Raw genomic sequence first — 15,446 nt, forward strand, 5'->3', positions numbered from 1 at the left:
GAGAGCACCGCCTTCACCCAGAGCACTTACCTTCAATAAATCCACCCTTCGGGGACTTTCTCTGTCAAACGGTTGTCGTGTAGTTCCTCACCCCGCCACAATACACACACACACACACACAACAGTAGGTAAAATGAGATGAGAGGGAAAAAAAAGTTGTGAATCAATAATTAATAAATAATTTGCAGTGATTTGTAATATACATTGACATAACTGCGATACAGTTTATCACCGAAGACTTTTAATTAGAACCACATGATCTTTTAAAACACTCACCGTTTAACCCCAAAGATCTCTGGAGAATGTTTATCAGCAGTAAGCGAGCCTGGTCACTTGCTCCTCTCTTGCTGTTATTGAACACATGGTATCTCTGATCATATTTCTTAACAAGTGTCTTCAACCCTGTATATCTATCAAGGATTTCTTGTATTGTCATGTTTTGATCCTCCAGTTCGTCTCCTCTGGTGAAGAGGATCCAGGTTTTATTGAGGCGTTCTTCTCCCAGCAGCTTCTCAATCTTCTCCACAGTTTTTCTCTCTTCTTCAGTGAAACTATCAGCTTTGATGACCAACAGAAACACACAGTGACCTGATTCACATTTCTGAAAAACATTATTAATGACCTGAATCTCATCTTCGCTCAGCTCTGGGTCACAGAATCCTGTTGTGTCATAAACATTGACTGGAAACCCATCAACAGTCCCAGACTCAACAGTGCTATCAGGTGTGACAGAACCAGGTCTGCTCTTTGATATGAAAGCGTCTCGTCCCAGTATTGTGTTTCCCGACATACTCTTCCCAGCACGTTTCTTCCCCAGTAAAATCAAGTTTAGATTTGCTTTAGGTTCCATTTTTGTTGTGTGGCCTACAATTAAATAGGAAGAAGTAGAAAGAGAAAGCAAAGACTAATTTATTTAGTAATTTGTGTTTATATTCCCTCTAATCTTTTCTCTCAGTTTTTTTTTTTCCATTGAAAGATTTTAATGTTTTGCCCTAACTAGCAATGACTCGTTCAAACTGGATGGTTGAGCACCAAACTAAGAATTCATAAATGTTAATTTAATATTACATTTTAATATTAAATTAAAATATTAATTTTGTTTAAAAATATGTTAAAGTACGTTTTCATAATATACTTCATAGCACCTGTAAGTATTTGCAAGGAGACCAAAAAAACTGAAACCAAAGCTCTTAGCACTCCACTCAAAATGATGCAGCTTTTGTACACATTAAGTGACTATAAGTGATTTTGATTTGATTTAATAACAGTAAAACAGAATCAAATAAACTTACAGAAATACATGCTTGAGTAAAATTTTTATTTATTTATGCAACTCCCCTTTTGTCTGACAGTTTTTCATATTTTTTTAGACTGAAATATTTAGTAATGAAAAAACAAAAATCAAACCAAAGTCTTTCCATAAAATGTTTTAGTGTCTTTCCATCATTAGCTTTACCAGTAAGATACATTTTCACCATAAGACCATCAATAATACATTTACAGCATATTTTTCCTGAAAACAGTTGTATGGTATCTTTATAGTTCACAGCAATATTCAGTCAAGTTTTACTCTGTCACTGTCATGATAAATTTAGCATTTTAAGTGAATGAATAATTAAAAACAACTTTTAAAATGTTTCTCTCTGTGTATCAATCTGTCAAGCTCCTGAAGTCCAAATGAAAGTTTTCTGCTGGTCTTTATAGACACATAAACAGCCGGAGGTGAAATGACATAAGAAAGTCAAAGTGATTTTTTTAGTAACACTTTATTTTAAGGTGTCCTTGTTACACATTACATGTACTTACTATTATAATAACAATTAATTATGCATAATGACACATATGTAACCTTAACCCAAACCCTAATCCTAACCTAGCCATATAGTAAGTACAAGTAGTTCATTAATATTACTCACACCTTAAACCTAAAAATAAAGTGTTTTTTTTTTTTCTAATCATGCATAAATTTGCTAATAATTGTATATAAATGTATTGTGGCTTCTGCTAAATTTGTTCTTAACCTCGTCTGGATTAAATGCACCCAGATTATTTAAAACATGTATACACAATGAGTACACAATCTCCCTCTGAGCGTTAAATAAGAATAATTGTTCCTAGATGTGAAACTGTACCCTAATCAGTACCAGAAAGAATTGTGAGATAAAAAGTGACAATTACCTTTTTTTCTTTCTTTTTTTTTTTTTTTTTGTACAGCTGATCCTAATGGACTTTTCACAACTCTTCTCCTGACGGACTATTTTATATCATTGTGTTTCAACAGGAAGATATTTAAGCCTCCATCTCATTTACATTTTCTCCGTGATAATGTTTACAGCTGGTGAAAACCTGTATTTCTTGAACGCTGATAGAGGAGCTGAGGAATGAATTGAGCTCCTCTGTAATGATCTGCAGATGTGATGTCTCTGTCTGACAGATTATTTGATTACACAGTAGATTATTATCAGACATACTAAATGATGATGACAAAACAAATAAATGTCAGACTGTAACTCACTTCAGTTCTAGAGACAGCATGATGAACTTGTATGTTTATCTGTGATTTAAGGCAGTCTGAATCAATTTTTTTCACATTGTAGGTCATCATCTTTTCTCCACATGCTGTTTGATGAGCTTTAAAACCTGCAGAAGAGAACATCAGAACTGTTATTATGATTTTAATTATCCAGCAACTACAAACATGTTTATTTTAGAAAACTGCTTGAGATGCCATTATAACAGGGCTGCCCAACCCTGTTCCTGGAGATCTACCTTCCTGCAGAGTTCACCTCCAACCCTGATCGAACACAACTGAATCAACTAATTAGGATCTGAATGAGCACTTGATAATAACAGAGAGGTGTATTTGATTAGGGTTGGAACTTAACTTTGCAGGGAAGGTAGGTCTCCAGGAACAGAGTTGGGGACTCCTGCATTGTAATAACGAAGCACTGGGTTTACTAACTTTAGACTTAACAACCAACATGAATTGTTTGTTTTGTTCTAAAACATTCTTGTTTATAGAAATTTCCATCATTTTTTTCCCACCCACATTACAACCAATTCATGTTGGTTGTTAAGATCCAAAATGGCGCCGAGTTGGGGGAACAGCAGCACTGTTCATATGCTTCAGGGCGCGCAGATGGGAGAAGTGAGCCAGCATGCTCATCAAGCTCAGGCAGCACGGATTTTGAACACCTCTTCCTAGCATTGATCTGGCAAATCTCTCCTCTCCCAACAATATGGACAAACTTCTTCCGCAGCTCTGTGTTTCATGGAAAACTTAGCTGAACAATGCCATTCTGGACAGAGCGTTAAAGCTGCCGGGTTATCAGATGTTTAGAGCAGATCGGGATACAGATGAAGCAGTAATATATCAGATCACTTTTACACCACCATAAAAAATGCATATCAGTTTATCCCACAGGCAGCGTTAGGACTCTCTGATCATGTGTTTTCCAGTCGGGCTCACTCTGCCCGACAGGAATCGTGAATAGTGATATAAAATTCCTAACTTGATTTGCGTTGTTCACTCGCTTGAATGGGTGAAACGAATCATAGATGATTGCTTGAATCGGCAAGAAACAAGACGTTAAAAACCATTCTCAAGCATTAGGAGATTCACCCACTCATTCAAAGCACAGCTGAGAGCAGCATTTCAGACAATGCGCTTACACAGAATCAATTCCTTTTACACGTGTACTTGCTTCTGAATGAACACTTACACACAAAATCATCTCAAAATAATTGTCTCTGCAAGTATTCTTGTAAACACAGTCTGCACTAAACCTTTAAGAGCGATTGCATGGATCCAATATAATAATGCACAGGCTTTATTATATTGGATCCGTGCACTCGGTCTTAAAGGGGTAGCAGCCTTTAAATACCATGTGTTCCATTAGTGGCACCTACTGTCAGAGATAGACATAACAGAAATAACATGTATTTAGCATGCAGCATGAAACAGCACAGAATCCCATTTATTGTATTCAAATTGAGTTTATATTAATTGGAAAATTTGAATGACATAAACATTTTTTTGTTGATCATAGAAATTCTGTGCAAAATTGATGTTCTTAAAAATAAAATGCAAAGAAAACACAAATCGTATGTTGTCGGAAAGCGAAAAAAAGACATCGAGTTAATATGTTCCTTTGTTTTGTGACTAAGTATTTAGATTAAGTTACTAAACCTGAGTAATCTAATGAAATACGTTACTGATTACTTTTTAAAGCTTGTATTTTGTAATCTGTAGTGAAATACATTTGAAAAGTAACCTTCCCAGCCCTGGTTAGACCCTTATCTGACCTGACGATCATAGAAACATTTGATGAGACAACAAAGTATTGCGGATGTAAATAACGTAACAATGTGGTTGTGCAGGGTTAACTGTCTGCTTATGGACTTTTTCTACTTGGTGTCAAACTTACCTCTAAATTCACTGCTAACTGCTTATCAATCTCTCTTCTCCAAGACACTGAAAGGGCTGCCACTTCTACAGTCAACCAACATGCAGATTGATGTATCTGTTAACCTTGTACCAAAGAACAAAGGTGAACTCATCAGTTAACAAAAAACAGGCTTCTGTGATGCACAAACATCTGCAAAAGAAATTTGTGAGCAGATGAAGCAGTGCTGAAAGAAATGCGATTGCGTTCTACAAAAAGGCACTTTGCCTATGAGGCTGCAGATGAGCTGATAGTGGATGCTATGAAAAGGCTAGAAGTGTCCTTTTTTAATGCTGTAGTGGACTGTAGCATGTAGCCATTGGAGGATAGTTTTAAGTCTCTAAGTGAGGTTAAAGAAAACTTTGGAGTGCTGCTCAATTTAAGGGAGCTAAATCAAAAGGTCCGGAGTGAACAATGTGAGCTTCTTGGGGAAAAACTCTCTTGTGGAGAGGAGGCTGATATTGATGGTAGCACACTGGCTGTAGAGACTGAGATTCTTCCTGAACTTCCCCAAACTATGATGACCACCCTTGAGTTTCTCACATACCTCTCACAAAATGAGATTTGTGAGTTTTACCCAAATCTTTGGTAGCTCTCAGGATAGCCTGCACTCTGCCTGTGACAGTTGCCACAGCAGAGAGGAGCTTTTCCAAGCTCAAATTGATGAAAACATACTTGAGATTTTTGACTACAAAAATACATCGACGTGCGTGAAATGCATCAACGCGTCACACTGTTTACATCTCGCGTAATGGCATACTGGGAATGGAGAAAGTTGCATTCTATCACAAAATCAGAGACCACTGTTATCAAAAGTATGGGAATACTTTAAACAGAGGCCAAATAAAATGGCCCTTTTTTCCCTTTGCAAAACCCATATGGTGTACAACGACAGAACAACTGCGATGCATGACCACCTCAGAGGAAAACATCCTGGCACTCTCCGGTGTTACGGTTTAACTGGTTACCGTGTGATCTGGTGACCAACTTCCTGGTTCAGGTCTCTGCTGCAGATAGGATGAAACGACCGCAGCAGATTCGGCGATTCTAAAAGCACAAACTGATGTGATATTATTAAGTGTATAATGAACGCAGACTTGCTCATTGCATGATTCTGATATTCTTGTAAAGATTAAAAGTTATTGGTATGATCACCCGTAGTGACTTGGAAGGATGAGTCCTACAAAGGAAGTATCCTTGACATTGAGAAACGCCTTCTAGAAAGCCCTGACTAGTACAAGTTCCAATATAGAATACTTTAATGCTCACCACACAGAAATAGAGCAGCTAGTTATTTATCAGAACAAACTAAAACCGCATAGCTAAGCTAGAGCTAATTACCTTGAATCTAATATGTCCTGAGAATATTAAAAGAATAACAGGTTAGACAAAACTGGTGAAATTCTTAGTCAATATATTATGCATTAGGAAAAATTTAGTGTTTGAGCATAGCAAGAAAACATTTACATTCTAAACATTTACATTCTTGCTCTTATTCAGAGGATGCTCATGCAGAAACCGACAGCAAGGACCTCTTTACAGAAATGGTCTATGCAACAGTAGAGACTTAAGTTGTAATACTACCCTCATAAAAGCATACTAAGACAACAAATACCTTACAGTGTGCTACAGGGCCGTGCAGAGACCTCTGGAGGGGCAGGTGCTCAAAGTATAAAAGGTACACATGGAACAAGGCTGAAATCTTTTTGCAATCGGGTTTCCATGGTTAAATGGAGTCTATCAAGCTTTTGTGGGAGTTAAGCCAGAGAATAGTTCTGTTTTACAGTTCCGATATTTATGTGTTAAGTGTATTTTTATGCTTTCTGCGTAAAACTTAAAGGGTTACTCCACCCCTAAATGAAAATCTTGTCATTAATATCTTACCCCCATGTTGTTCCAAATCCGTAAAAGCCTCTTTCATCTTCGGAACACAGTTTAAGATATTTTGGATGAAAACCGGTAGGCTTGAAACTGTCCCATCGACTGCCAAATAAATAACACTGTCAAGGTCTAGGAAAGTATGTAAAGCATCGTCAGAATAGTCCATCTGCCATCAGTGATTCAACCGTAATGTTATGAAGTGACAAGATTTTTTTTTTTTTTTTACACAAAGAAAGCAAAAATAAGGACTTTATTCAACAATTCCTCTTCTCTGTGTCTCTACAAATCAGTGTAGCAGCATCTTGGTAATTCTGTGCAGTAAGCAGATGGCGTACGCTCTTCTGTGTCAGCAGCATCGTGCCCATGCGCTGTTTTCTTTCAAACCAAGCGTAAATACAGGTCAAATAAAAATGATCCTCGTGGCACGGCTGATACAGAAGAGCGTACGCTGCCTGCATACAGCTCAGATTTGACAAAATGGTGCAAACAAATGACCTTTTATGGGTTTGGAACAACATGGGGGTAAGTGAATAATGAGAAAATGTTAATTTTGGGATGGAGTATTACTTTAACTACTACATTTGATATTTTTACTAACCTACACAGACTGTTGTGGCACTTTGCATAACTCTGCTATAGTTGTCATCAGGTACGTTTGTCCATCACATGAAGTTCAGCCTATCGTGGCCTTCACATATTATATCATATCAAGCGTGTGCTGGAGTCCAGCTTAAAGAATGTTTATTTATCTGTGTATATGCTCTTTCTTAAGTCTCTGCTAGAATCCTAATTCTAGCACCCAATTCTATCATTTACCCTAAACTAATAGCCTCTCTTACACAATGCAGTGGCCTTTGCTCAATTTGGCCTATTGTGGCCATCAGGTAAGTGTGACTATTTTTACGTAATTGTCTATTATTGTCCTTAGCAAAATTGGCCTGTAATGGCTTTTTTCATTACATGAACTACGCTATCTTTGTGTTAAATGGCATAATGTGGCCTGTCATAAGATAGCTCATACAGTCATTCGTTTGTAAATATGTATGCATTTCGTAAAAAAAATAAAAAAAATAATGCTGTATGTTTACAAAATCTGATTCAAGCTACGGATGGAACCTACGCCAAAATAATTATGTTCTTTTGTATTGGTTTTGTAAATAAATACTTTTGAGTTATCTTCACCTCCTGAGTCTTTCTGGTAGAACTGGGAAACACTAAAGGTGTGGCTTTTTTGTTGTTGTTTGTTTGTTTGTTTGTAAAGATAAAGCCTTTAGATAGATAAACTTTAGTACTGGTATTTTTTTTTTTTTTAGAAACCACACACTACATTTTATTTTATATAAAACACACACACTAATAATTATCTTATGTAAGCACAAAATCATAATTGTTAAGCATTTGTAGGGTTTTTGGTGTAAAGTTGTAAAATTATATGACTTGACAGAAAAATAAATATTTACCGTTTTATCACTGGTACATCATCTCTCAGTGGCCAATAAAAGCGATTGATCCCAATACCGGCAATTGTATCTTAAAAATAGATAAAATGAAATTTCAACAAATATATATTTGAATAAAAACATAGGCGTTGTACATTTCAATAAAAAAATGTAGCCACTCATTCTATGAATTGCACCTTGTAAGCATAAATGTCATTTCCACCTCACCTTTGTCATTTCCACCCAAGAAGGTAATGTGGTGGAAATGACGGTGATGGAAATGACAATTCTACAGTATTTTGTAAAAAAATCCAAGCTAGTATTACAGATTAGCTATGAATTGGTAGCAAGCATTCCATGCATGCAAAATAAATCTATTTGTGTTTAAAAAATCCATTTATTGACAGACTCATTTGATGTTACACCATGTTTGGAAATGACACACAATAAAAATATTTTCATTTCAAGCAATATTTACCTTGAGTTTTCTTCTCCAAGTTGCTGAAGAAATTTAAAATCTACTCCATGTCAGACATGTGCTGTGATGTCATTGTTAATAGCCATAGAAACTACCCAAACAATCTTTAAAAAATAACTTTTTAAAAGGACATTAGAGTGTTGTGGTGGAAATGACGGCAATACTGTGGGACAACTACATTTTGTATATAAAATCACATTAATAGTTGTCTGACCTTAAAATCCTCAATTATGTTTTGATTCCTTTACTGATACTTTATTCAATCATATTTGAAAAAAATGGATGAATAATTTTTTACACTTCTTTTTCATTATTGAAGATCAGAAGTCTGGGCGTGGGACAAGCACAAAACAGCAATATTTGCATGTATAATGATGTTTAAAAAGGTGAAAAAATAATTATAGACTACTGGTAAAAAGTTCCTTAAGTACTTTCATTGTTAATTTAACTATGAAAGTGTGAATTTTTAAAAATTAAATGTTTTTTATAAAATATGATCAAAGGACATGAAAGTGCCCATAGTCTAAGAATTGCCCTTACATGAAAATCATGTTAACATTGTTATGGATATATATTGATATATTTTATTATATTTATTTATATAATCTAATATTTACAACCCCTTTCACGTCCTTATAAGTGCCTCACTGAAACCCAGATTTTTTATTTTTACCAAAAAAAAAAAAAAAGTGTCCAAATGCTTAAAAAAAACTGCATGGTTTTGTTCTTGTTGCCAGACATGATGAATCATGTTGAGATACTCTGGTGTTTACTCTACAGTGGGTGCGGATCTCTCACAGCTACTTTGATTTGCACCAAGCAAAATATTGAACCTTAAGACTTAAGTCTTTATATCACATTTTCCCAATATATTTTATAACTATTAACTGAGACTGTAACCAAAAGACCCCTTTTAAGCAGAAGGTAAACTCTGAGCTGATATAGCCACTTCAGTTACTTCTAGGAGACAAAGCCTCCTCTCAATCAATTTCTGTGATCTTCTTGACAAGTGTTTTTAAAGCATATCAGTCACTTGTTGCCTACATACTACGTGCCTTGAATGTGCATGGTCATGCTTGCACTGCAGAGCCAAAATGTTTGAAATGTTTTGCAATGTGGTTATCTGACAAAATGTGGCATGTTGCCAAAACAATACAGAAAATTTATTTATTTTTAAGTATTGTACATATTTTCAGTTAACATGGAAAAGGTTACAAAGTTTTGCGTTTAATCTGTTTCCTGATTATAGTCAATTGTTTCTGAGCGTAAAGCTGCCCAATACATAATTAGTTTATATTTGTATATTCTATTTCTGTTATAAGTTAACTAAAATACCGGTAGCTAAACAACTATATTGTTGGTGTAATAATTTGTGCTTCACAAATGAAGGAAAAAGTACATTTGTAACAGGATGATCAAGTTCAATGATCATCTGTGTTCTTCAGATAGCCAACATAGCCAGTATATTGAGAAAATAGTAATTAAACAGGTAGCTTTACAAAACTTTAAGGTTACTCTAATGGTAAAATCAAATGTCGAAAGCTAAGAATAGGCTACTGAGTAAGTTACTAAAGTAATTTGGAAACATTTCAGTTTCATTTATCAAGGTACCTTGACATTTAAATATTACAACACCAATTCTTTACATTTATTAAGTACATATTTTACTTAATCGAAAGAACAGCAAACGGATATATAATTTGAAAAAAAATCATACATTATTACAGCAGTGCAAATAACTTTGAGGCATTTTAAACATGCTGTGGCACTGTTGACAGATTTATCCAGGGCTCACAGTAACAAATTAACTCCAGACACAGTCATAGGACATGTCTTATTGCACACTTGCAATTTTAGCAATGAGAACACTTTCATCTTATGTGTGAGGGTTTAGCTGTAATGTTTCTCTGTCGTTTTGCATTAGTTAGGCTATATTTCACCTTGGGTAAAACGCATCAGTTGCTCAAATACAAATGTGCTTTAGTGATGTGTCGTTCTTGAACGATTCGTTCATTTTGAACGAATCTTTAATGTGACTCGGGAAGAACGAGTCGTCTCGTGGAGTGATTCGTTCAGTCGCGCATGCGCATTACTCTATGGGTTCTGTTCTAGTAGTAGTAATTCACCTGTCAGTCAATGCAGCATGAGCCGGAAAGAGAATTGATTAGTTCATAGTTCGAGTCTATCGGGTTTTTGACTCGTTCCTCAATCACGTGACAGCCCAATACGTTAAACCCAATGCAGCATGAGCCGGAAAGAGAATTGATTAGTTCATAGTTCGAGTCTATCGGGCTTTTGAATCGTTCCTCAATCACGTGACAGCCCAATACATTAAACCCAATGCAGCATGAGCCGGAAAGAGAATTGATTAGTTCATAGTTCGAGTCTATCGGGTTTTTGACTCGTTCCTCAATCACGTGACAGCCCAATACGTTAAACCCAATGCAATATGAGCCGGAAAGAGAATTGATTAGTTCATCTCATGAGTCTTCAGGTCGAGTCGTTCCTTAATCACGTGACAGACCCATACGCTAAAACCATAGACACTGATAATTGAATGCAGATAATTGAATAGTTCATCTTTCGGTTCTTCGGGTTTTTCGTTCTTTTGTACTGTGTGACAACATTGGCTGGAGTAATTAGTTCATTTACAACTTTCCTTACAAAATGGGTGCGTAGTACTTATTTATTATTAGTATTATTTACTCTTACAGTAACATGATGCATTTCTGGTTTCAAATTGTTGTTTTTAATTTCTGTCATGGTGGTACTTTTCCATAACACTGAATGTGGAAATAAAGAGTTGGTTATGTTTAAAATGTTGATCTTTTTTTCTGTCTGTTTGTTTGTTTTGGTTTAGTTGTGCAGTTATTAAATCAGATTGTCTGTGTAAACCATACTTTTGTGACATATGACACTTTATAAACATTAAAAACACTGTACATACTTTTGAATAGTTGTTTATTGTTTATTACAGAAAAGCTTTGTAACAAAGAGGACAACTATTCCAAAATAAATTAAAATAATAAAAATGTAAATAATTAAAAATGAAATTAAAATTAAAAGATAATAAAGCCACAGGGTCTAATAACCTTAACAAATGAACTTTAAAAGTACAATATAAAAAAAAGAAAAACTAAATATTGCACAACAAGCTATTCCCAAAATAATTTTAAACCATTTGAATAAAAAATAAATGAAAATTAAGAGATACTAAAGCTATGGAGCCTTATAACAATAACAAATTACCTTTTAAAATCACAACAACAAAAATATTGCACAACAAGCTAGTCTTTTTCTAAATAAATAAAAATAAATAAGCTTTAAAATAAATAACACACTGTGGCTATATTTTTAGGACTTGCTTTAAGGCATGTTTACATTATTAAAAAAACAACAAGCTCCCTGACCTTGGATGGGCTGAGTCTGTGAGTTCTTCTGTCTGAGATAATCTGCCCAGTTTTAGAAAAAAAAAAAATTCAGATGGCACGGATGTGGCCACAATGCAAAGTCTTGTCTTTGTGACTTCAGAAAGGCTTGTGTATACTGGTGAACATCTCCTCCACCAGGCCAGAGGGTCTGATGTGTGGGGTAAGAGTGGCTCTGCAAGGTAGGCATCTCCATCATAGCATCTGAGGTCTTAGAAGAGGTAGCAGAAGGCCTCAAGCTTGCTACCCTCTCGTCAAAGTCTTCCCAAAACATGGCCCTGCACTGGCAGCGCACCAGGATCTGAAACTCCTCACTCTGAGCTGGGTTAAAACTGTTAAAGCTGAAGTTATCATAACCTTAATGTCTTTAACATTTGTCTTTAACATTAATAATTCAAATTCAAAATGTTATTTGCTTTTAATGTATGTCATTATGTCCTTTTTTGAGCAATCTTCTTATACATATATTACACCAATATGTCAAGTCTGCCTAGGAAAAGCAATTATTATACCAGCAAACTCAAAATTGGAGTAAAAATGAACAAACTAGTCTATAAATACTTTTTATTGTAAGCTTGGATTATTATATTATTATATAGCCTAGTGTTTATTTACCGATAGACAGTCAAGAAGACAAATTAATCAAAATTTTATTTATAACAGGGTTTTATTTATTTATAAAATAATAACAAACCACAGATCCTCAACAAACAGTAACAAAAACACGGTGACAGAAATGTCAGAAATAGCGCATGGGGCTGTCACGTGATTAAGGAACGAGTCAAACTCGACCCGAAAGACTCATGAGATGAACTAATCAATTCTCTTTCCGGCTCGAGACTGCGTTAGTTTTGCGTATGGGGCTGTCACGTGATTAAGGAACGATTCAAACTCAACCCGAGACCCGAAAGACTCATGAGATGAACTAATCAATTCTCTTTCCGGCTCGAGACCGCATTGGTTTCGCGAATGGGGCTGTCACGTGATTAAGGAACGAGTCTATGGAAAGCCAAATGGGTCAGAATACGCGTGCTTTTCAACGCCGTATTCATTTTAAAACGCCGTTTTCATAACGCCGCCAGGCGTTAAATAAGCGCCGTTACGTGATAAGTTAACGCCAGACGCCACCAGGCGTTAAAATAACGCCACACGCCGACCGACGTTAAGTTAACGCGACACACCACTTAAGATGCAAATTTATTCGCTCATCTACATGGACACACCTCTCATGGCTACGAGGACTCTACGGCAAGTCAGAGCATCCAGTTTGCAAGAGCGCGAAGATGGCAAGAAGAGCCCTTACAATTGTACATATAGGGGATAAATGCCCCTGAATAAGCTTTTGTCTCATGAAGTTATCACCCCAGGCACGAATGAGTGAAAATGTGGAAATGATTTTATTCAACAGTTAAATTAATAAGGAAGTAATATTATTATTTTATTATTATATTATATTTTGAGTAGGATATCATTTCAATTTAATAAATAGTTGGCCATAGTTTTACAAAAATAGAAATTCTGTTTATTTACATTTACTCAACCCAATGTTGTTTCAAACCTTATGTCTTTATTGCGTTTGAGGAACATAGGAAGATATTTTGAAGAATGCTGATAACCAAACTGTTTTAGTCTGTAAATATGATTTAGATGCAACTTCTGAAACAAAGCATAGCATGTGTAAACCTAAATTAAATATACATTTTTAAAGCTACATTTTGATTCTGTTTTCTCATTCTTTGCTTTTCTCATTTAACACAATTTGGCTATATGATAAAATATCTTTTGAGGGTACTTTTTCTTCCTTTTTAAAACATAATAACATATGATAAACTGAAATCATACTCAAAAGTAGATACCTGAATTTTTACAATAAAGCACTTACACACACACACACACGTCTGGTCAGCTATCCTTGTGGGGACTCTCCATAGGTGTAATGGTTTTTATACTGTACAGACCGTATTTTCTATCGCCCTACACCAACCCTACCCCTAAACCTAACCCTCACAGGAAACTTTCTGCATTTTTAGGTCAATTTAGGTCCCCTCCGTGACACGAGTCCCCATGAGTCTGTGTGTATTCAGGTTTAAGTCCCCACCAGAATAGAAAAATAAATACACACACACACACACACACATATATATATATATATATATATATATATATACATATATACATATAATGAATATTGTTATTACATGACACAAATGAGTGTAAATTTGGAAATTATTACAACAGTTAAATAATAAATTTCTTGTAATATATTCCAAAATATATCTATAATCTGTGTTGAAATATATATATATATATATATATATATATATATATATATATATATATATATATATATATATATAATGACCTTTTGGATGTATTTCATTATTAATCTCTTTGTAATCTATAATAACATTACATTTATTTCATATTTCTATATGTCCTTCTTGAATATTAAGCAATTTTGGCCACATTATAAATACTTTGTGAAATTGCACATGCTAAAATATAAGCATTATTAATGTGTTTAATAAAAACATAAACATTAATTAGTGAAAAGAAAGAATTATTTAATAAACAATTAGAATGATTAGTACTTGTCTCTCATTGGACTGATTAGCCTATCTCTCAAAACCTTTCTTAATTAGTTGTACAGTATTGCATGATTTGTAGATTATATTTAATACACTTTGCGTAAACGTTTGCAATTAGTTTTTAAAAGGTAACATTAAGGTCTTAAGGCGTCTATGCTTACATTTCTTTTTATATATATATATATATATATATATATATATATATATTCAAAGAGTTTTCTTTATTTTCATGACTATGTAAACTGTAGAGTCAGACTGAAGGCATCAAGGGCTATTTGAGCAAGAAGGAGAGTGATGGGGTGCTGCTCCAGATGACCTGGCCTCCACAGTCACCGGACCTGAACCCAATCGAGATGGTTTAGGGGTGAGCTGGACCACAGACAGAAGGAAAAAGCACCAACAAGTGCTAAGCATCTCTCTGGGAACTCCTTCAAGACTGTGGAAGACCATTTCAGGTGACTACCTCTTGAAGCTCATCAAGAGAATGCCAAGAGTGTGCAAAGCAGTAATCAAAGCAAAAGGGGGCTACTTTGAAGAACCTAGAATATGACATATTTTCAGTTGTTTCACACTTTTTTGTTATGTATATAATTCCATATATAATTCCACATGTGTTAATTCATAGTTTTGATGCCTTCAGTGTGAATCTACAATTTTCATAGTCATGAAAATAAAGAAAACTCTTTGAATGAGAAGGTGTGTCCAAACCTTTGGTCTGTACTATATATATATATATATATATATACATTATAGGGCGATATTTGACTCCTTAAAGATTAGTTTTTTAACCTTTATAATCCCCTTTTTCAAACTTTATTAAATGTATTCCATATTTTAAAGCCAAAACATTTAGATTTTAACTTAGCATCAACATTTCATCTTTGCCATGCACTTAACTTTTTTTGTTGCATTAAGGAATATTTACAGACTTCATGCATAATAACGATGTTATGAGATTAATGTTTAAAATATGAAGTTTTGAATATAGAAATATTAAACAATTTAAATGACTCAATTTATAAAATGAAACTGAAACCGCCAGTAGGTGGCAGCATGTCACTGAATCATTTATTAAATCGATTCGTTCAAACGTCTGATTCATTTATGATTTTAAGACAGCACCGGATGTAGTGTCTGGCGCGTTTTTTAGATTGTTAGGTCATTATTAATCTCTTTATCAGAGAACA

Source organism: Carassius auratus, unplaced genomic scaffold, assembly GCF_003368295.1.
Source record: "Carassius auratus strain Wakin unplaced genomic scaffold, ASM336829v1 scaf_tig00042172, whole genome shotgun sequence".
Taxonomy (NCBI): Eukaryota; Metazoa; Chordata; class Actinopteri; order Cypriniformes; family Cyprinidae; genus Carassius; species Carassius auratus.